This window comes from Limulus polyphemus, unplaced genomic scaffold (genome assembly GCF_000517525.1).
Source record: "Limulus polyphemus unplaced genomic scaffold, Limulus_polyphemus-2.1.2 Scaffold2036, whole genome shotgun sequence".
Classification (NCBI taxonomy): domain Eukaryota; kingdom Metazoa; phylum Arthropoda; class Merostomata; order Xiphosura; family Limulidae; genus Limulus; species Limulus polyphemus.
Genome location: NW_013667646.1, coordinates 155441 through 178036, shown reverse-complemented (window position 1 = coordinate 178036; position 22596 = coordinate 155441). Strand labels below are relative to the sequence as shown.

At 35.5% G+C, this 22596-nt stretch overlaps 1 protein-coding gene across 2 annotated transcripts in view; it reads left to right on the top strand.

The window, feature by feature from the left end:
• LOC106465744 (apoptosis-resistant E3 ubiquitin protein ligase 1-like) overlaps nucleotides 1-22596 on the top strand; it is an 82622-nt gene that overhangs the window by 28822 nt on the left and 31204 nt on the right. Inside the window, exon 1 of one of the 2 annotated variants that reach the window (XM_022393670.1) lies at nucleotides 6840-6937. The exons of the other annotated variant lie outside the window; for it this stretch is intronic. The gene's annotated coding sequence lies outside the window, so the exon portion shown is untranslated. Of the gene's footprint in view, nucleotides 1-6839; nucleotides 6938-22596 lie in introns of those variants that run through there. 2 annotated transcript variants of the gene reach the window in all.

Below are 22596 nucleotides of genomic sequence, written 5' to 3'. Positions count from 1 at the left end.
AATCACTGTAGTCGTTAAAGTTTCGGTAGCCTCGAACTTTACCCCCCCCCCCCCACTGACCTTCATCATGCCATCTTGTATCACATTTCAAGCTGTGCTGATTTGGTAGTTTCCGAATTTAGATATGAAATTACATGGGGGCATAACCCCCATATTTATTCATGACATTTCTCATTAAGGGGAGGACCACCCATCTAATAAGAAGATAATAACAATAATATAACACTTATTCCCTAACAACTTGTTGTGCCAAGCGTCAGATGCCAGCACATACTTCTCTCGTTTTATTGTTCAAGAGCTACAGGGCAAAAACAAACAAAGGTCCAAATTTGTTAGAGATAAAAATAATACCCAGATGCACACCCTCGGGATCCCCTTAGTATGCATGCAAAGTTTCAGGTCTCTAGGCTCTTTCCTCTTGGAGTTATGGCACTGATAGACTGATACACACACAGCCTCTTGTATTATTATAGATAAAGGTTTTAATAGCACTCCAGTTACCTATCTTTCCGACCTTCCACTAATCTTTGTTTTGGTTAATAAAGTAACACATAAAGTAAGCTTAACTAGGCTAATTTTATGAGGGGGTCAACCAAGAATGTTAGCCTTTGGATCGGATACATTAGGAACGTCTTAAAGCTGCTACACGACTGAAGTCCCCACGATGCAGGTAACATTTAAAGCTGTTTTGCGACTGAACTCCCCACGATGCAGTTAACATTTAAAGTTGTTTCACGACTAAAGTCCCCCACGATGCAGGTAACATTTAAAGCTGTTTTGCGACTAAAGTCCCCCACGATGGAGGTAACATTTAAAGCTGTTTCACGAGTGACGTTCCCACAGTGTAGCTAACATTTACAATTTTTTCACGACTGACGTTCCTACAATGCAGATAACATTTAAAGCTGTTACAAGACTGAAGTTCCCACGATGTAGGTAACACTTAAAGTTGTTATACGACTGAAGTCTTCACAGTGTAGGTATTATTTAGTGTTACTTTTCTAAATTAAATGATGTAGCATTGGCGTTTTGATTTATGAAATAAAGAATAATTAATGTTAGCCCCCCAGTGGCACAGCGATATGTCTGCGGACATACAACGTTAGAGTCCGGGTTTCGATACCCGTGGTGGGCAGAGCACAGATAGCCCATTGTGCATCTTTGTGCTTAATTACAAATAAACAATTAATGTTAAAAATTGTGCACAGGAAACTGTATCTTAAAGCGGCATCAAAATAAGGGACTGATTGGAAAAGTATCATGGTATCATATTTTCTCGCTTATATGATTGACTGTGTTCAGAATAGAATGTGACTATACTGTTGACTGCGATCAGAATAGAATGTGACTATACTGTTGACTGTGTGCAGAATAGAATGTGACTATACTGTTGACTGTGTGCAGAATAGAATGTGACTATACTGTTGACTGTGTGCAGAATAGAATGTGACTATACTGTTGACTGTGTGCAGAATAGAATGTGACTATACTGTTGACTGTGTTCAGAATAGAATGTGACTGTACTGTTGACTCTGTGCAGAATAGAATGTGACTATACTGTTGACTGCGATCAGAATAGAATGTGACTATACTGTTGACTGTGTGCAGAATAGAATGTGACTATACTGTTGACTGCGATCAGAATAGAATGTGACTATATTGTTGACTGTTTTCAGAATCGAATGTGATTATACTGTTGACTGTGTTCAGAATAGACTGTGACTAAATTGTTTACCGTGTTCAGAACATGAGTTTGACTAAACTGTTTACCGTGTTTAGAACATGAGTTTGACTAACTGTTGACTGTTTTTTAAAAGAACAGTTATTACCTCTTTTGAGTATTTGTAATAGTCACTGTCTGTCTATCTTTCGTTTGTCTGTTTGCTTTCTCAGTTTTTTAACAAAACATTTATTTCTTTTTGTTCAAAAGATAGAAAATGCGTTTATTATTTTACGTGTGTGTGTCAGTGGTATTGCCTTGATATAAGCTTTCCCATTGAATATCCGTGCTTAGATATTAGGGTACTTTTTCCATCACCATCCAAGAGATTTTACCCAGACTGGTCGATGCGAAACCTCGGTGGTGACGATAAATCACTTTTCTTGTGTAGAATATACTTAACTTAATCCATTTTCGTGTAGATACGTAAGGGTCCGAACATCAAACTCTTACAGACCCTAAAGCTAAATTTCTAAGAAAACAATTTTTTGTTTTCTTTATCTTTTTTTTTCAGTCTTAACGTTATATAGTTTATAGTGAAAATGCAGTTTTTTTGGTCGACATTCTTTCGTTATCGTTGTTTTCCAAGGAAAGACTTTTCATACTATTTTTGCTAATAATCAGTCTTATGTTTCTTTGTAGCATATAAGAAACTTGGATATTACATATTGACTAATTATAAGTTTGTAACAATATGTGGATCTGAACTTACAGTTTATACACGCCAGATTCCAGATAAGAATGTTAGAAACAAACAAAAACTTTGAATTTTATCTTGAATATTCGTTCTATTTCTTTGCCAACTTTTGAACCTAAAATAAGCAGTATTTTACATTAAAATGTTTGTGAGTGTTGCTGATATTTCCATTTTATTCAAATAATATGAATGTAAAGGGTCTTAAAGATTATGTGATATTCCTTTGATGATAAAACCAATGTTCGCTGATAAAATATTAGTTCAACATTTAAAACATCTGCGGGTTCGAATCCCCGTCCCACAAAATGTGCTCGCCTCTTTTAGCCGAGGGAGCGTTATAATGATACATGAGATCAAGGGTGGGGAGAGGCGGGTCAGGTAACTCTTAGGATTGACTGCACGAATTTACTTGATCATGTACATAAAACAACGTGTGCAGAACGTTTTGCGTAGTTGTTGTTCCCCCAGGTAAGGAAGCATTAGTTTTGTTCACTGTTGTCTTACCTGTTTGGAAGTAAGTACTCTACGGTCAGTAACCTGCTGATCAGTGAATGGTGCTCTGTTTGCTTTTAGCTTTAGCTTCAAATAATGTTTATATTTTTCTTCCCCTTTTTTTCTTTATAAACAATAAATATGTTCTCTGAACATTTCTGTATCTGTTCTCAGTGATTTTCGTTTTTGATGTTTATTTGTGAATTTCGAACGTTCACTGACAAGAACGTTCAAACACGAATTACCTTCGCCCCCGTAGAGGGTGTTCCGTCTGTCTGTTTTCGCGCACGTATCTCGAAAACTAATTGACCGATGTACACGAAAATTTTGTATGCGATGGGTAGTCAATTTGATCCGGATTCTGGATCACTTTGAAGCATTTTTTTAATGGGGGAGAGGGGGCATTTTCGCTGATTTGGGTTAATAACTCTGTAAAGTGAGATCGGATTTGTACCAAATCACATGGGCACATTAGGGTTGAGACTCCTCATCATACAACAGAAAGTGATCCGGATCATTGATCATTCTGGATCTGAAAAGGATTTTCCGAGTTTTCGAAGATGAAGTTTGACACTATTCGATATAAACGTATGGAATCTCGAAAAGGAGCGGATGGGCGAGGGTCTTATTAGTGAATGTATATCAAGTATTTTGTTAGGGTTAGGAAATCAACTGAATTTAATACTGTAATAGAAAAATATAATTTGTTACGCAAAGAAGTTCCGAGAAAAGATATCTTTATACATTCTCTAGACGGATATAAATGTTTAAATCGTTTTTCTAATGTCACACGTTTCTTACAAACTTACAGTGGACAGATAGCTGTTTGTGTAGCATTGTGCTAAAGAAAAAGATACGTGTAGCGTTGCTTAATAGCGAGTGCCTTCTTTTGTGACATATTCCTGGATGAGTTGTAGTACACAGGTTTGATCCCTGGAACGCAGGAATAGTGACTTTACTGAATGTACTACTTTATTTTTTTTTACGACTCGCACTGTATTAGAATAATTAAATCTGGGGCTTCAGCTGAATGCCACCTACTGGAAGGGTAAGCTATGTAAACAGTAGCTGTTCCAGCCAAAGACAGTAGTATTGTATTGATCTTTAGTTGAGTTCCCCGGGAGCAAGTATATAGAGTAGAACACAGAGAAACAAAACAGCTGCAGAATGTTTGTACTGAATCCAAGGAAGAAATATACACTGTACACACACACACAATCATGCAAAATACCGTTACCACCACCTTGTGTAACACACTAGTGATATATATATGATTTATCAAGTGGTTTAAAAATAGGTTATTGATTTGGATGATCAAGGTCACGAAAAAAAATTCTTATCTGTTAACATGGAAACCGATTTTTTCACACTATTATTGCTCTGTAACTCAGTCAAAAAACGATCGAATTTTGATGAAAGTTGATGGACATATGTAGAATATTATAACTCATTGTCTTTCCAGAAATAGTCTGTTGATAACGACGGACATACGGATACATTTTCGTATTTTTTGAGAGGTTTGCGTGGCGGAGGTATGCGTTCTACTGAGTGTCCTCTAGTTGATGTAGTCGTTATGACACCGGTTCAGTTCGGTATTAAATAATTTATACACCTGTTATTAGTTGAAGTTATGACCTTTCATTTTAGGTGGAAATTTGGTTATATATTAGTAACGTCAATTCAGATGTCCAAGAGTACCCTGGAATTGTACTGTATTACATTTAGGTTGTATGTTTGAATTGATTCAACTTTAAATACCTAACCCTTGATAATGACGTAAGTAGAAACATCGGGTACATTTAGGTTGTATATTTGAATTGATTCAACTGTAAATACCTAATCCTTGATAATGACGTAAGTAGAAACATCGGGTACATTTAGGTTGTATGTTTGAATTGATTCAACTGTAAATACCTAACCCTTGATAATGACGTAAGTAGAAACATCGGGTACATTAAAAGTTTTATTTTTCTGTAGCGTGTGGTCGTATTTATTTTAATAATTATTAACGTAAATATTGATGCGTTATTGTTTTAATTTTATTTGTATGATTAGGCCTAAAAACCGTAAATTTGAGCTTTAGTTGAAGAATACAGATGTCGCTATAAAAGTTAAATTTTTTATTCCTGTTCGTTCTTCAAGGGCGTCATTTTTTTCTAAAGGTTCAAGATCTGTTTGGGTAAATATACTTTAGTAAGGAATCGGTACAGTTTTGTTTTTGTAACTAAACGACACATAACGCTAGATAAGTATAATATTCATTTTATTTTCATTCCGACGTTTATAAAATGTTACAGTTGTTGATTAGGCTAAACGTCATACATATAGATATTGTTGTGAAAGAACAGATTCAGCGATATTCTACTCCCGCGCATGTGTACTTGGGTTTATTTTGGTCCTTTGGTTTGTTTCGAATTTCGCGCAAAGCTACACGAGGGCTATCTGTACTAGCCGTCCCTAATTTAGCAATGGAAGACTAGAGGGAAGGCAGCTAGTCAACACCACCCACCGACAACTCTTGAGCTGCTCTATTACCAACGAATAATGGGACTGACAGTCACATTATAACATTCACACGGCTAAAAGAACAGGCATGTTTGGTGACGGGGATTCGAACCTGCAGAGATTGCGAGTTGAGCGCACTAACGATTTTGATGGACATGAAATTTTGCGTATAGATACATATGTGAACATAGTTATAGATACGGTTTCATCGTGTGGCTATGAGATTTGTGACATAAAGCACTATATATAAATATATAAGGGCATTAACTCCACCATTTATTTCATTAAACCACACTTATATAGTTGTAAAGTTGAAAAATAAATGAAAAGCAGTCGTAGCCAACAATATTCTGTGAACGATGCTTAGTTTGAAGGCACTGATATCCAACAATATTCTGTGAACGATGCTTAGTTTGAAGGCACTGATATCCAACAATATTCTGTGAACGATGCTTAGTTTGAAGGCACTGATATCCAACAATATTCTGTGAACGATGCTTAGTTTGAAGGCACTGATATCCAACAATATTCTGTGAACGATGCTTAGTTTGAAGGCACTGATATCCAACAATATTCTGTGAATGATGCTTAGTTTGAAGGCACTGATATCCAACAACATTCTGTGAACGATGCTTAGTTTGAAGGCACTGATTTCCAACAACATTCTGTGAACGATGCTCAGTTTGAAGGCACTGATATCCAACAATATTCTGTGAACGATGCTTAGTTTGAAGGCACTGATTTTCAACAATATTCTGTGAACGATGCTTAGTTTGAAGGCACTGATTTCCAACAACATTCTGTGAACGATGCTTAGTTTGAAGGCACTGATTTCCAACAACATTCTGTGAATGATGCTTAGTTTGAAGGCACTGATTTCCAACAACATTCTGTGAACGATGCTTAGTTTGAAGGCACTGATTTCCAACAACATTCTGTAAACGATGCTTAGTTTGAAGGCACTGATTTTCAACAATATTCTGTGAACGAGGCTTAGTTTGAAGGCACTGATTTCCAACAACATTCTCTGAATGAGGCTTAGTTTGAAGGCACTGATTTCTTCCGACGAGTGTAATCTTTTATCTTTTTTAAATTTATTTGGTATTATCTACAGAAATCCCGAATTGAAGATTAAAGACCAGGATAACGTTTTATAATTTGCAAAACCCAATATAGACCATTCTTGTCACGTGCAATATAGTTAGTGGCCAGTCGTTCCTAGAACGAACTCCACAGTATTGACCAATCAGAATCCAGTTGACAAATCAGTGTACCGAGTATCTACGCTTCGTGATCAGTATAGTCGTCTGCTCACGCGAGATGAGAATTACGGTGTAAGTACATGGGAGGTACCATCTTCTACACAAAACGGATATGTGGGATCGGTACAGTCTGCTATAAATTCAGTAGCAGGTGAAGGACATAACTATCATCACCATTAGATCTTCGACACATTCAATCGTGTTGGAAACACGCAAGTGTACTGATTGTACTTTCAAGAGGCTAGGAGATATCGTTTTGCGGTAAGGTAGAGGTGAATTATGTTGAAATTTGATACGTAAAATTTCTTATATTTTAGTGACATAATAGTAACAATGAATACCGTGTTTTTATTTTACCTATTTTATAAGAGCATATTATCAAAGGTATCTGAATAATAATAAAAAAAGTTTCAGGAAAGAATTGTAGGTGCCCATGCGGGGTTGTCCCCTTGCAGTGGTTCAATATGTAACATTCAGAGGTGTAGGAGGCAAATTAAGATTGGCGGGGGCCAAGGTTTATTTGACCGAATGGAGCGAGGGAATGTGCGCTACAGGCGAACTCATTACATCTGGGATCCAGGGTTCGCCTTACGGCCATAGAGGCTCTTGGAATCTGGATTAAGTTTTACGCTCTTCCTGAGAGTAATTTTCCTAATTTTGATGCATTCTTACTGGGACAGATTGAAAAGTGCTCCTGGTTCCCACACTACTGTCATCCCACATTTTAAAAATTAGGTGAGACTACTAGGGCAATACCAACAGGCACCAAATAGAAAAGGTGAAATATTTCTAGTAAAAACTTTATTTATTAGACAATGTTTCAGAATGCAGACGTCGGATCTTAAAATAGCATTAGCCCTAAGCGCCACCTAGTAATAAAAAGATATTTTGCTGGCAGTATTTAAGCTTTTTTTTTAAATTTGTCCTATTGTTTTTGCCGAAGGGATTTAATTCAACTTTTTTATTAACTGTAGCGTTTTCGTCACTGCACGTCATTTACTAAGCCTAATTAATATGATGTGTCCCACAAAAATGATATACAAAGTTGAATCCGTTGTATTATTAAAACTATTTTGAACATATTAGTAAGCAAATCACGTGCCAGTTACAGCCTATGTAAAGTCTCGGCGAAACAGCATGGAGTAGAACTACATTTTAACATTGTTTGACGTTACTTAGGTAGTGTGATGCCACCGACAAATTGATCGCTTTTGGGAAAGGTATTTAATAGCCCTTTCCGACGCCAAATATTCGTACTGTCGAATCATAAATATATTTTCAGACCAGGAATTTAAAATTTCCAAGGCAGAAATATCCTTTGTGTTTAATGGCTCTGGAAAACAAACACGTGGATTAACACGGGACCGAGGACTATCCAAAAAGAGACTTACAGTAAGTCGTATTCCACTCATGGTTAGCAGATTGTGGTGTCTTGCAACAGAAACCACGAACGCACAGAAAAATCGGTGGCAATAGCTGTCCACGGACCCCAGGCAACTGCAAGCAACATAATCAACAAGGATCTCCTTCTGAAAATGAGGACAAGAAAGTATGAGATCGCCAAGATAAAGCCTTCAAGTCATACCTTCCATTCAACTGTTCCATATGAAAACATACCAGTGAAGTCGCCGGACACTTGCCTATAAAGTTATGTGCGATTGTACTGTTGAAACGGGTGCTGGGAAACTGTTGTCCTAACTAGATGGGTTATGGAAAGCCAACAGGGAGGAGTGGTGTGCCTTAGACATTACAGCCTTACGATTTAGCCGTTTGCAATGGAAACTTCGCTCTAGGGCTATTTTCGAGATCCACTGTCGTCAAATAGATCACAACTGGACTTCACGGTCGACATGGCTTGTAATGACGTGTGAAGAAACTAGAAGATTTTCGAGGAAATTTTACAATTGCTTCAGATTTTTATTAATTGAAAATACATAAAACAGAATTTAAAAGTTTTAACATTTCTTTAAGTCTAAGTAAGAAACCAATGATATATAAAAAAGGGGTGATAAGAAGACGCCTATGTTGTGAAATAAGCTTGAGAACTAGTAAACATGGTCAGAAGCCTAGTTACGTAAGAAACGTTGGCTAGAAACAAGATGAGTGCACTAGTACTTGTGACAGGTTGATGGACTGCTGACCTCAACCCCTTAGAACTAAGAAAGCTACCAAAAAGTTTGGTTTAGTGAGTAGTATCGGCACTTTGAGGCAATATCAGTTACAGAACATGGGTGTAACAGTACAAGTGAATATGTGGCCGGCTAACACCACTTATCTATAACCAATTACTTGAGAGTTCTGGTTATGGTTTTGGATTAGCCCTGGAATTACCCTAAAGCATCCAATAGGAACACAGGACTACTTGTGGGTGATAGTGTGTCCTAGTTAGTGGGTCGAGATAATACCAAGAAAGTTAGTTAAAAAACCCATGTCAGAGACTGAAAAGTCAGATCTCCGGGATTCAGAAAGAGTTCCTCCAGAGGTCTAGAAGTTCCTAGAAATTCTGAACAATGAAGATGTCGAATGTGATCAAAACTCCCAGCAACCCAACTGTACTGTAAGTATAATCTTTCTCCCTTAATCAGTTAATATTAGAACTATATAAAGTATTAAAGGTATCTATGTGAAAAGTGTCTTAATGCCTTTTTACAAGTCAAACTTGAATAACGTTTGTTTTAATTAACGAAGATATGTTTTTTGAGAAGTTGTTAAATGTGTAATAAATGTTATTATAAGTGTTCACCATTGGCCTGAGACTCTTAATTCTTTAGTCTAACTGTAAACTACCTCTAGTTAGCGACTTGTGGCTCCACTCGTCACGACAAATCCTTCAATAAATAAATTTGGTGTAACGAGTAGTTTTAATTGAAACTCCAATAATTAAGCCCACCAGGGCGCTACTCTTTACAGCTGGCGTGGTCTCGAGGATTTTTGGAGCAGCTAACAACAGGTTGGTTAGAGTAAAGAAAGACGGAAAAAGTAAGAAAGTCAGCCGAAGTACTATAAGTAGTTTAAGTTAGAAATAAGTAGTTATGGCTACTGCTGGTGCAGAAACGACTACAGAAGAGTGTGGTGCACACCCTAGAGACGAAAGAAGGGCTGACACTAACCACGAAGCCATTGTGGAGGAACCCGCACAAATAGGGCCACGCGGTGCTACACACTTAACAAGTGCCGTACTGCTGTATCACGGTAGTGCAAATGAGGATGTCGAAAGCTTTATCGACGCCTTAAATGAAGCAGCTAGAATATCAGGCTGGACTGATGCCCAGAAAGCTGATATATTACATCTAAGAACAGCAGGAAAGGCTAAACGTTACGTTAGGGCTTATGGTGAAACTACTAATGTAATACTAACAGAAATGCGTAACCTATATCAACAACGTGGCGAATTCGTCCGAGTTTTTGGACATAAGCTACAGGAATTAGGTAATAGATTGCATAGAGCTTATGCACATCCAAGTGAGGATATGCTCCAAGATACTCTAAAATCTGAGTATGAACGAGGGCTATACAGTAATGTAGCTAGAGGATATGTAAATGAAGCAAATACCCCACAAGCAACTTTACTGGATTTAATTGAAGTAGCTACTCGAGAGGAACTACGAGAAAAGCAGATATATAAGCCTAAACACTCTGCTATAAATACAGTTAACAAGTCTAGCAAGGCTAATCTGTATAATGCACAGAGTAAGCCCGATGGCTTCCAGTGCTTTAACTGTGGCAAAGTTGTGCACAAAGCAAGAAACTGCTTTCAAAAGCAGAAAAGAAATGAGCAAATAGCTTCTTATAACTGTGGTATTACAGGCCACATGGCACGAGATTGCCGACGCCCACGGAAGGCCGAAAACGGAAAACCCCCAAAGGCTGGAGCTTACAGAGGAAGGCCTTCCAATGATAACGGTAGCCCTATCAAAAAACGTAATCCCCGCCGGGATTACAGAGTGAAAGTAGAAGTAGTTCCGGCAGTTTGGGATAAGCGATCGAGTATTCATAGTGTTAATGAAGTATCACCAATAGTTAAAGTAGACATAGAAGGTATAACATGTCGGTTATTGGTTGATATGGGCGCTCGATCGTCGCTACTAAGTTCAGAATTAGTAGACAGAAATCCGACATTATTAGATAACGCCTGGAAAGAAGTTTCTAGAAGTATTTCAACTTCTATAACAGGACATCCTGTTAAAACGTTAGGTAGATATAGTATGCAAATGAACGTAGGATACTTAGAGTTAAAACACTCATTTTACATCTGTAAGCAGATAGACTTAGAAACAGATGGTATTATAGGGCAAGATTTCTTAATAACTTACGACACTGAAATATCTCTTACCCAAAGTAAGCTACGCATAGAAACAGAGGTCTTAAGTTTTGAAGGACTTGAACCTTCAAACTTATGTGCAACAGTTGCGACACATGATACCTTCCCGCTGACTAACAGTCAGATGCCTAACGCTTGCACTAGCGAAGCTAAGGATCAACCGTCAAAAAACGAAGGCACTGACTTTTTAATAGAGTAGTGACACACGACACAATCGGAGGAGTAAGAATAAAAAGTGTTCTAAAGAAAGCCGATAAATAGTACTGCACAGAAAGACACTAAATCTAGCAGAAGTTTTAAAAATAAGGTGAGTGATAGTAAGATAAGGCAGAATAAGTTAGTGAATAAGACTTTAAAACAGTAAATTAATAATTCAAACCCCTCAGATGACTCTACACTTATGCCTAACATAAGCAACAGAGCATCCCAACAGGAGTGTTTGAAAGAAAGAGTTCCTGTAAGGTTAGTTAAACTAACTGAAGTACCTGCGAGAAGTCAATTCATAGTTGAAGCTAAAGTAAATGACTTTAAGTATAATGAAGAGGTGCTAGTTAAGCCTATCGAAATAGAAGAAACAGGAGTTTATATAGCTGCTAGTATAAGTAAAGTGTCCAAGAGAGACACAGTGCCTATAAGGTGTTAAATGTGAATGAAGAAAAAGTAATACTACCTAAGAACATAGTAGTAGGTAAGGCTAGTGGTAGAGAACAGTTGGCTGTGGTAGGACAACAATAACGTTAATAATGTTAATAAACAGGCACAACAAAGTAGGATAGACTGGGATTCTATCTTAGGAAATATAAAACGAAAACATAAACAAAGTTTGATAAACTTGTTAGAAGATTATCGAGATATATTTGTAGGATAAAACGATCCTAACGGTTGTACAAATAAAGTTAAACATAAGATAGTGTTAAACAATAATAAGCCTATAGCACAGAAACCTTATAGAGTGCCTGAAACACAGGGTTGAATTAAAAGAATGTGTAAAAGAGATGCTTGAACAAGGTGTAATAGAGGATAGCAATAGTCCATACGCATCTCCAGTTGTATTAGTTCCTAAAAAGGATGGAAAATTAAGGTTCTGTGTGGATTTTCGTAAAGTGAACGGAGTAACAGTCAAAGACGTTTACCCATTTACCTAATATTCAGAGACCTTAGATAGGTTAGGTAAAAGTAAATACTTTTCGTCTATGGATTTACAAAGCAGATATTGGCAAGTAGAGATAGAAGAGGAAGATAAAGCTAAAACTGCCTTTGTATTACCTTCAGGTAAATACCAGTTCAACAGAATGCCTTTTGGCTTATGCAATGCCCCATCAACATTCCAGAGGTTAATGGATGTTGTACTGTCAGGCTTGCAAGATTCCAAATGTTTCTGTTACTTAGATGATGTTATAGTGTTCGCTGCAAGTTTTGAGGAGCACTTAGAGAGATTAAGGCATGTAATCGATGGGTTAAGAAAGGAAAACTTAAAGCTTAAACCAAGCAATTGTCAGTTTTTGAAAAATGAGGTAGAATACTTAGGTCATTTAGTGACTGCAGATGGTGTAAAACCAGACCCTAAAAAGTTAGAAGTCTGTAGAGACTATCCAGTGCCTAAGTCAGTAAAAGATATTCGTGCATTTTTAGGATTTGTAGGATTCTATAGAAGATTTATACCACATTTTGCTTTATTAGCAAAACCTCTAACTGAATTAACTAAGAAAGAAACAAAATTTCAATAAACAGATAAAAGACAGGAAGCATTTGAAAAACTAAGAGAAGCTTTATTAAAAGCACCAATCGTAAGTTATCCAGATTTTAGTAAGGAATTTATCTTAAGCAAAGATGCTTCAGGTTTCGCTATAGTTGCAGTTTTATCACAGTTAGATGAAAATGGCAAGGAACATCTTTTTAACTTATCAGAGCAGACAGTTAGGAAAAGCTGAAAAAATTATTCAGTTACAGAACAAGAGTGCTTGATTATAGTACATGGAATTAAAACTTTCCTTGTTATTTATATGGTAGAAAGTTTACCATTATTACAGATCATGCACCATTAAAATGGTTAATGACATTAAAGGACCCCTCCTTTTGATTAGCTAGATGGTCATTATTACTACAAGATTATTACTTTGAAATAATACATAGACCAGGTAGAAATCATTCTAACGTAGATGCTCTGAGTAGAATCAGAGTAGAAAATAACGAAATTATAGAAAAACAACAATCAATCAGATAAAAGAAGTACAACCTGAACATGAAAACGAATTAGAAGTAATTTGGGACTTGGATCATGTAATTAGTGAGCAAAAGAAAGATCCAATAATAAATTACTTATGCAACAAAAGAACACAAGGAGAAGATAGAGAATACATACTAGATTTCGATATTTTATGTAGAAAAAATAAGGGCAGTAGGTCGTTACAAATAGTTGTACCAATTAAATTGAGAACAAAGGTCAAGAAAACATATCATGATACGCCTTTAGCGGTACACTTAGCTTTTACTAAAACATATAGTAGAATAAGCAGAAGGTTCTTTTGGCCAAACATGAGAAAATACATTAAAGAGTACTGTGAATCGTGCTTAGAATGTCAAAAACGAAAAACCAGTCCGCATTTAAGGAACGCTCCTTTACAAAGAATGCCGAGTTTAATGACACCTTTTCACCTAGTATCTATGGACATATTGAGCCCATTGCCTATGTTTTACACAAGAAACAAATACGTGTTAGTAGTCGCAGAATACTTAACCAGATTTCCTGAGGCTATATGCTTACCTGATCAGAAAGCAGAAACGATGGCTAAAGCTTTTGTAAACAACATAATAGCTAGACATGGTATACCCCAATATCTATTAACAGATAAAGGTAGTAACTTCATTTCTAAGTTAATGAAGGAAGTTTGTGAATTATTAGGTGTGAATAAAATCGAAACCACAGCTTATCATCCAGCTGCTGATGGTTTAGTAGAAAGATTTAATAGAACCTTATAAGATATGATCTCTCAATATTGTGAGTTAGATCAGAAAACTTGGGATGAGCAGATTCCCTTGTTATTGTTAGCATATAGAAGTGCTGAGAATGAGTCAACTCAGGAAAGTCCATTCTTTCTTTTGCATGGTAGAGATGTTGTATTACCTATACAAGAGATATTAGCTCCTAAGAAAAATAGTCGTGTGATAGCTTATGACTATAAGGCAGAATTACTACAGAGAATGCAGTTAGCATTTGAGTTAGCTAACAAACATTTAACTAAAGCTGCTAAAAGTAGAGAAAAACAAGTAAATAAAAAGGCACAGGTTAGTGATATAAAGTTAGGGGATAAAGTATTGTTGTACACCCCAATAGTTAAGAAAGGAAACACTAAAAATTTATCAAAGTTATGGAAAGGTCCTTTTAGAGTCTTGAAACAGACTAGTCCAGTTAACTTTGAAATTCAGGAAATCTATGGAAAAGGTAAACAATTAGTACATGTGAACAGGTTAAAGAAAGTAAAGGGTTATAAGCCTTGTCCGTATGAGTGTGTAGAAGAAGAAACTAACCAAACAGAACAAGATAAGGGTAATCTGGAAAAAGCGAGTTTGATTCATCTTTTTATGACGAAGAAGAAATGATAGAACCAGAAATACCGAGAGAAGAAAGAGATAATAGCATAATACTAGGTGATAAGTTAATAACAATAGAAGATACCCCAGTTGTCAGTGGTAACAATGAGGATAGTAACCAAGTAACTGAGGATAATATCCCTAGTACCCCAGTGACAACACAAGCTGATGTAGTGACCCATGATTATAATCTTAGACCACGAGGTCCTATATCAACTCAACTGTAAGTGACTCAAGACAAAGGAAACGAGTACGATTCAATCCACAAGTAACAAGTAGTCGTGCACAAACCTAAGAGCAACATAAATACAGTTAATGCTGTATCTTACGAAGCCAGTGTTATTAATGCCTTTAATACCATGGTAAACTACTTGCAAGGTTGTAAATAATAAAGAATAAGATATATATATATATATATTTGTTATATGTTTAAATATTATATAAGTACTATAACTAATAGTATCATTTAGTAGATATATCTTTAGGATTATTATACTGTTGCTGACAAAGACTGGAACTGGGCAGAATGTGAGTATTGTGTCAGTAGAAAACAAGGTAGGTGTAATCTTTGTTGAAGAAGGTAATTTCATATTATCTGGCGATAAATGGATAATTGTGGAAGATATACCATTTCCACAGTATGTTAGGTTACTGATAAGATTACAGGAAGAGTTGGTATTGTTTGAGAAATCTCTGAATGTAAAAACTTGTGTTACTTTTGGTGAAGAAGGTTCAATGAATGTGACATTATATCACATGAGAAATCAAGGGACAGCTATATTACAGTTAGCTAAGATATTACAGGAAGGACTAATCGAAAATGACAAGACCTTAATTAGATAATATCATGACGAGATAGGTGAACTATTACTAGAATTAAAAGATATTAAGGATAGCATATCTATATCCAACAGAAGTAAACAAAGACTAGGTTTAATAAATGCAGGTGGAAGTATTCTAAAATTTTTATTTGGAACAGCAACCACTGACGATTTACAAGACTTAAATGAAAAGGTAGAACAACAGAGACAGGTATCTAAAGAAATGATTCATTTAATAGAACAGGCAACTATAAGGAACTCATTGAATCAGACAATTGAGTTACATGACCGAGAAATTAGAAAGTATCTAAAGCTTTAGTAAACATTACTAATGCATTGATACACATTAGAGTAAGACAAACTGAGTTACATAAAGCAGGAATGGAAATGTTAGTTTTTAACACTAGGATTCAGAATAATCTACAACAGTTATCTTTTACTGTATGAAGTAGTAGGACAGAGTTAGCTAGGTTAATACAAGCATTGTATGTAGCTGCAGATAAAAAGCTAAGTTCTTACTTTTTACCACAGAGTAAACTAGAAAGAGTGTTAGACGAAACTGAAAGGAGATTACCACCACATTTACAGTTTGTAATACCTACTCATAGTGACCAAATTTATATGTATTATACATGGGCTGACGTGAAGACAGCCACTGTTAAGGATACTCTAAGGATGTTTATAGAAATACCATTAAAAGCAACTGACAGAATGTTTAAACTGTATAAGATTATATCCTTACCAATAACAATAAATCATTCATTAGCTTTAAATATAGAAAATGATAAACCATACATTGCTGTCTCGAGTGATCAACATACATATGTTAAAATGACAGAAGAGGATATGTTAAATTGCATAGACGGACCTATCAGAGTTTGTGATCCTAACTCAGGTATTTATTTAGTACCTATAGTAACTTGTAATTATGTGATAATTAAGAATAGAATATCTGAGTTACGTGAGAAAATAATAATTATTCCTAAACCATTCTATTTTTATAAAACTAGAACCCCAGGAACTTGGTTATTTAACGTTATAGACGAACTTACTTTATCAGTTGTATGCCCAAAGTCAAACGTACATCAGTTTGATTATCATACTAGAGTAATTAAGCTAAACAATAGTGGTTATCTAAAATTAGCTAGGAATTGTTCAGCTCACGGTCAAGGTATAACCATACCGCCGAACTTTAGAAGTGAAACTAAATATTTAGGAACTAAACTAACCATAAAAATTCCAGAATTACAAGAACTACTAATGAAAAAGGAATTACAGTTAATTCAGAGTATAGATATAGAGACAGATACTAAAGGATTAAAAGATATATTAGAGAACACTAAACATTTACCTATTAGAAAATCAGGGTTAAGTCTTAAGGATTTCAAATAGCATGTAGATCAATTATGAGCAACAGCTGTAAGACAGAAGTTAGATCATTGGAAATTATCTAACTCAGTGATGATAACCTTATGCTTAGTAGTGGTACAAGTAAGCATAATGTTGTATATCAAAAGAGATAAATTGGCTTTATTAAAGATAAGGGCATTAGACAGGCTATGTAAAGCTCGAAAGAAAAGAATAAGATCAGGCAATAATGATTTGCCTGGAAATTTAGAAGGTACTGAAATAGTAGAACTGAATGAGTAAGCCCCATCTTATCAGTGTATAGCTTGATTATAGAGATGATTACAAAATTGACTAGATATAACCAATTGGCGAGGTTAGTTAATTTTTAAATGATGATATTAGTCAAAATTATTAGGCATAGAAAAGTTCGATAAATGACAAAAAGTAATGGACAGTGACCAGAAGTAAGAATTAAACGAAATTTATAACCAGTGACAACATCACCAAGAGATGAAAACAGACAGTCAGACAGTACAACAAGTCCAGAAATAAGCTATGTGGAAGGACAGAAACTTCTATCAACTGGTGACAGTATTGATAGTGTGTTTGTGATTGAATAGAGTGTGCAGATTATCAGATGAATGTGTGTGTGGTTAAAATGAAAGGCAGAACGAGTGAAGTGACTGAATAAGCCTTCACCAAGACAAGTAGTAACATTTTCTTGTGATACTAGGAAACAGGGACAAAGCATCACCATCGTCGAGGTGGAGGGCTTTAGTATCAGCTGACACTATTCGATAAAGGAGTTAGGTGTCAAGGCTTGCTGTTCCTGTTGGACGGATGTCTACCGCTTTAAGCCTCCATACCCCAAAGACTGCCTAAGCGACACTGACAAGAGGCACATCCTGTGGTGTACCATATATCTTCACAGCCTCCACTGGACCAATGGAGATTATTCAATGTTGGACTTCTTGCGGATCCGACAGGGGATAAGACAAGACTACATAAAAATATACATGTAAACAGGGACAAAGCATCACCATCGTCGAGGTGGAGGGCTTTAGAATCAACAGACACTATTCGATAAAGGAGTTAGCTGTCAAGGCTTGCTGTTCCGGTTGGATGGATGTCTACTGCTTTAATCCTCCATACCCCAAAGACTGCCTAAGCGACACTGACAAGAGGCACATCCTGTGGTGTACCATATATCTTCACAGCCTCCACTGGACCAATGGAGATTATTCAATGTTGGACTTCTTGCAGATCCGACAGGGGATAAGACAAGACTACATAAAAATATACACGAAGGGCGAGGAAAAAGCACAGATATTGCAAAGGCAATTAGGCATTCCTTGTCACTACTTGGAAGAATACGGGTACCCACCATATAGGCATTTAGATTGTAGCAAACAAATAATGTGGGACTATCACTGCTACCCACACCAACATTGCATATACTAGGAAGCGTGTGCTCTGTAACAAGTAATGGTAGATATTCCAGAACTTTAGAAATCATTTCTAAACCTAATAAACATTGTATTCCCAGTAGTGTTTGAGAGAATTTAGTGTCATTTATATGTAAGGGTTATATTTTGTTTAATTTTAGTTATATTTTATATAATCTTTTATACATAACCATAAATCATATATATATAGGTACGTTTTTAAACCAGTAACTATATCAGTGATGTAAGCATTGGCTGATAAAGAGAGATGGGGATAATGAGTTGGATGAAAAAATTTTGTTAAAAGTAACAAAATTTTTCTAAGGAGGGAGGAGTGAAACAACTAGAAAAATTTTCGAGGAAATTTTACAATTGCTTCATGTTTTATTAGTTGAAAATACATAAAACAGAATTTAAAAGTTTTAACAGTTCTGTAAGTTCCTTGCCAAGGATTTATATATATAAAAGAGGTGATAAAAAGACGACTATGTTGTGAAATAAGCTTGAGAATTAGTAAACAAGGTCAGAAGCATAGTTAGCAAGAAACATTGCCTAGAAACAAGATGAGTGCACTTGTACTTGTGACAGGTTGATGGATTGCTGACCTCAACCCCTTAGAACAAAGAAAGCTACGAAAAAGTGAGTAATATCAGCACTTTGAGGCAATATCATTTACAGAACATGGATGTAGCAGTACAAGTGAATAAGTGGCTGGCTAACACCACTTATTTATAACCAATTACTTGAGAGTTATGGTTTTGGATTAACCCAGGAATTTCCCTAAAGCATCCAATAGGAACACAGGACTACTTGTGAGTGGTGCTGTGTCCTATTTAGTGAGTCGAGATAATACCAAGAAAAGTTAGTTTAAAAACCCATGTCAGAGACTGAAAAGTCAGTTCTCTGGGATTCAGAAAGAGTTCCTCCAGAGATCTAGAAGTTCCTAGAAATTCTGAACAATAAAGGTGTCGAATGTGACCAAAACTCCCAGCAATCCAACTCTACTGTAAGTATAATCTTTCTCTCTTAATCAGTTAATATTAGAACTATATAAAGTATTAAAGGTATCTATGTGAAAAGTGTCTTAATGCCTTTGTATAAGTATTTAGTCAAACTTGAATAACGTTAGTTTTACATAACAAAGTTATGTTTTTTGTGAACTTGTTAAATGTTTAATAAATGTTATTATAAGTGTTCACTATTGGCCTGAGACTCTAATTCTTTAGTCTAACTGTAAACTACCTCTGGTTAGCGACTTGTTGCTCCACTAGTCACTACAAATCCTCCAATAAATAAATTTGGTCTAAGGAGTAGTTTTAATTGAAACTCCAACAATTAAGCCAACCTGGGCGCTACTCTTTACATTTGGTGATACTCCAAAAACCGTTTTTGTGTAATAAACTCAACCATCTGTAGGTATATCATTATGAATGTTAGTGCTCATGTTCTAAGCTGACGGCATTACTGTTTTTCTTTTTTGCAATGCTTTAACAACTTTTAGCGTTATAACTTTATACATACTAATTTATGCAAAAATATAAATCAAAGACTTACAAAGTTATAAAGAAAACGAAAGTGAGTAGTTTTGAAGACCAGCTGTTATACGTCTCTACTCCCCCCTCCCCCAAAGCCTTCACAAGCTTGGATGTGGCTGTACATCACTACGACTGTGGCACACAGCACAGCATAATTTTTACTGTATGAACATTCGAGTACTTGTCTCGTAGAATTGGACTGGATTTATCGATTAATATGTAACTTTATATTCTACTGATTGTGTTCTCCTGATCCTCTCTGCCCCTGTCGTTATGGGCTTGGTTAGCTATTATGTTTTATGATTCGATGACGAAGAACCCACTTTGAGACTAATAATGGTTGGAGACAGCTTGAATGGGTAATGAAGAAAAACTTTAATATAAGTTTAACATAACAGTAAATGTACAACGTTTCGACAAGGTTTTGTCATCATCAGGTACAACCTGATTTGCTGTTATGTTAAACTTATATTAATGTTTTTCTTCATTACCCATTCAAGCGGTCTCCAACCATTATGTTTGATGATCTTTCAAGTACTCCACTGAATATATGGTTTTTCGCTCATCGATCTCGATGCTATTTTCCGATACAAATATTTTGTATTACCTAGTTGTCTAGTTAATTACGGCTATTATAGCAGTCAGGTATGTAACTTGTCTTACGTATTTACCTTATGCAACTAAGCTGAATGTTTATTATTAAAGTTCTAGCTGGAAAGCATGTGTATCTCGTGCTCGAACTTGTTGATTGAAGTTGATATTGATGAGTTGGAGGTACATTCAGATTTGGAAAAATAGTCTGAAATTTTCCGATATGGCATTTTTTTTAAATATATATATTTATATGTATTAGTATGGCTCTTCACTGAGATTTTTTAATGTCGCCGAAAGTTGTGTAAAAGCAATGGTGATATTCTTCGACCTAATTGCTGAAATATTATGTATAAATTGTAATTTTAATCTTCTTACGACATATTATGTCACAGCATTTAAACACTACAGCGATGAATATATGATTACTTTGTCGGATCTTTATTCTTATTAAGCTGTATACATAATTCATAAGCAGTTGTTTTTTAATCCAGGTATACGCTGTTTATCGGTAAATCATTAAGACTTGAACCACTTTCCTTCTTTTAATTATTAGCATATTTAAAACGATGGAGTTGAAAATGTTCTGTTATTAAGATAAATACACGTAATTGCTTGTAGTAATTAGCTTGAATCAACCACTTGATGGACTGATGTATGGTACTATACACTAGTGACATCTATCGAAGGTAATCGTAACTAAGCTATTTTCTCAAAAATATTTCTAATTTTGTTCGATATTTAAAATATTTTTTAAGTCATTACATACCTATTTACATTCAAAAACTACACTATTGTTAAATAGTTACCAGAATATGATGAGATTGACAGGCGACTATTTGACAATTCAGAATTTCGTATTTCTTAGATTGTAGCTAAATATTGTTTTAAAGGTTTCTGATTTTCGGATTCTTTTCCATTTATTTCATTAAAAGAAAACTGCAAATTTCAGACCACTTAATAATAACGAAAACGTTTTATTATTTGAACTACCAGTTAAGTTTTAAAAGTTAACAAACGTTCAATGATAGGCCTAAGTTCTCAGTAGTACAGAAAAAGCTAACAATAATTTCACTCGCTAATTGTCTCTCGTATATACAGCAATTTTTCGTGTCTTTACTACTTTGTTGAATTACAAACTCAATATTAGCAAAACTGAAATAACAAGTGAACTAACCAACTTAGTAGCTCAACAATTAATCCAGCACTATAAGGTAATCTGTGGAAAGATTGGACACATTTGGACTTCTTCGGACTGTAAATTCTTCACGGTTCACAATCAACAACAACAAAAAATAATAATAAAAGTTGTTTAATGTTACCTACACGGATTTAAAACAAATATTCAGATTTAAATTTTTATTATACAGACAAATTCTACATGATATAAGTTTTACTTTTATGCAAGTTATTAACATTGTAAATATGATAGTATTGTTGCGTCAGCGAGGTCACGTGACTAGTATCACGCCACTTCTTTCTCGAACCTTCGTGAATTGTCGGGAGATTACTGGATTGGGGGTAGTCTGGTATATATATAAGATAGTCACAACATGTAGGTAATGAGTAATTGAACTGCAGTCAAAGAGAGTGTAATTGAGTATTGTCGAGCACGAGCACGTGAGACGTTCTAGCGGTTGTTATAGAGCGACTGTTGAAATTAAGTGTATCGGTAAAGTTGTATTCGGAAAGAATAAACCAGTTTTATTTAAGAAAGGAATTGTGTCGCTAAAGTTTCGTTGGAACGAATTTACGGAAAATTAAGTAACGACTGGAGGCGTAACAAATTGGTGTCAGAAGTGGGATAGAAAAACAAAAAATGGAAATGAGAAGTGGCAAATCAAACTACAGCCTAGCAGACTTGATGGCAGCAATACAAGAACAGCAAAAGAAACAAGAAGAGAAATTACAACAATTGTTGGAGGAAAAAGAAAAGAAACAAGAAGAACGAGAAGAGAAATTACAACAGTTGTTGGAGGAAAAAGAAAAGAAACAAGAAGAAAGATTACAGCAGTGGCAAGAAAACCTACAACAATGGCAGCTATAACAGCAAAATAAACAAGAGAGATTACAGCAGTTGCTGGAGGAAAAGAAAAGAAACAGGAAGAAAGTATCCAACAATTGCAGGAAAGTCAGCAGCAACTACAGGAAAATCAACAACAATGGCAAGAAGTACAAATGGAAAACATTAGTAAATTTCAAGCGAATTAGATATGTTAAAGGACGATTTTGTTGTGTGTTACACAAGGAGGATACATTAACCATC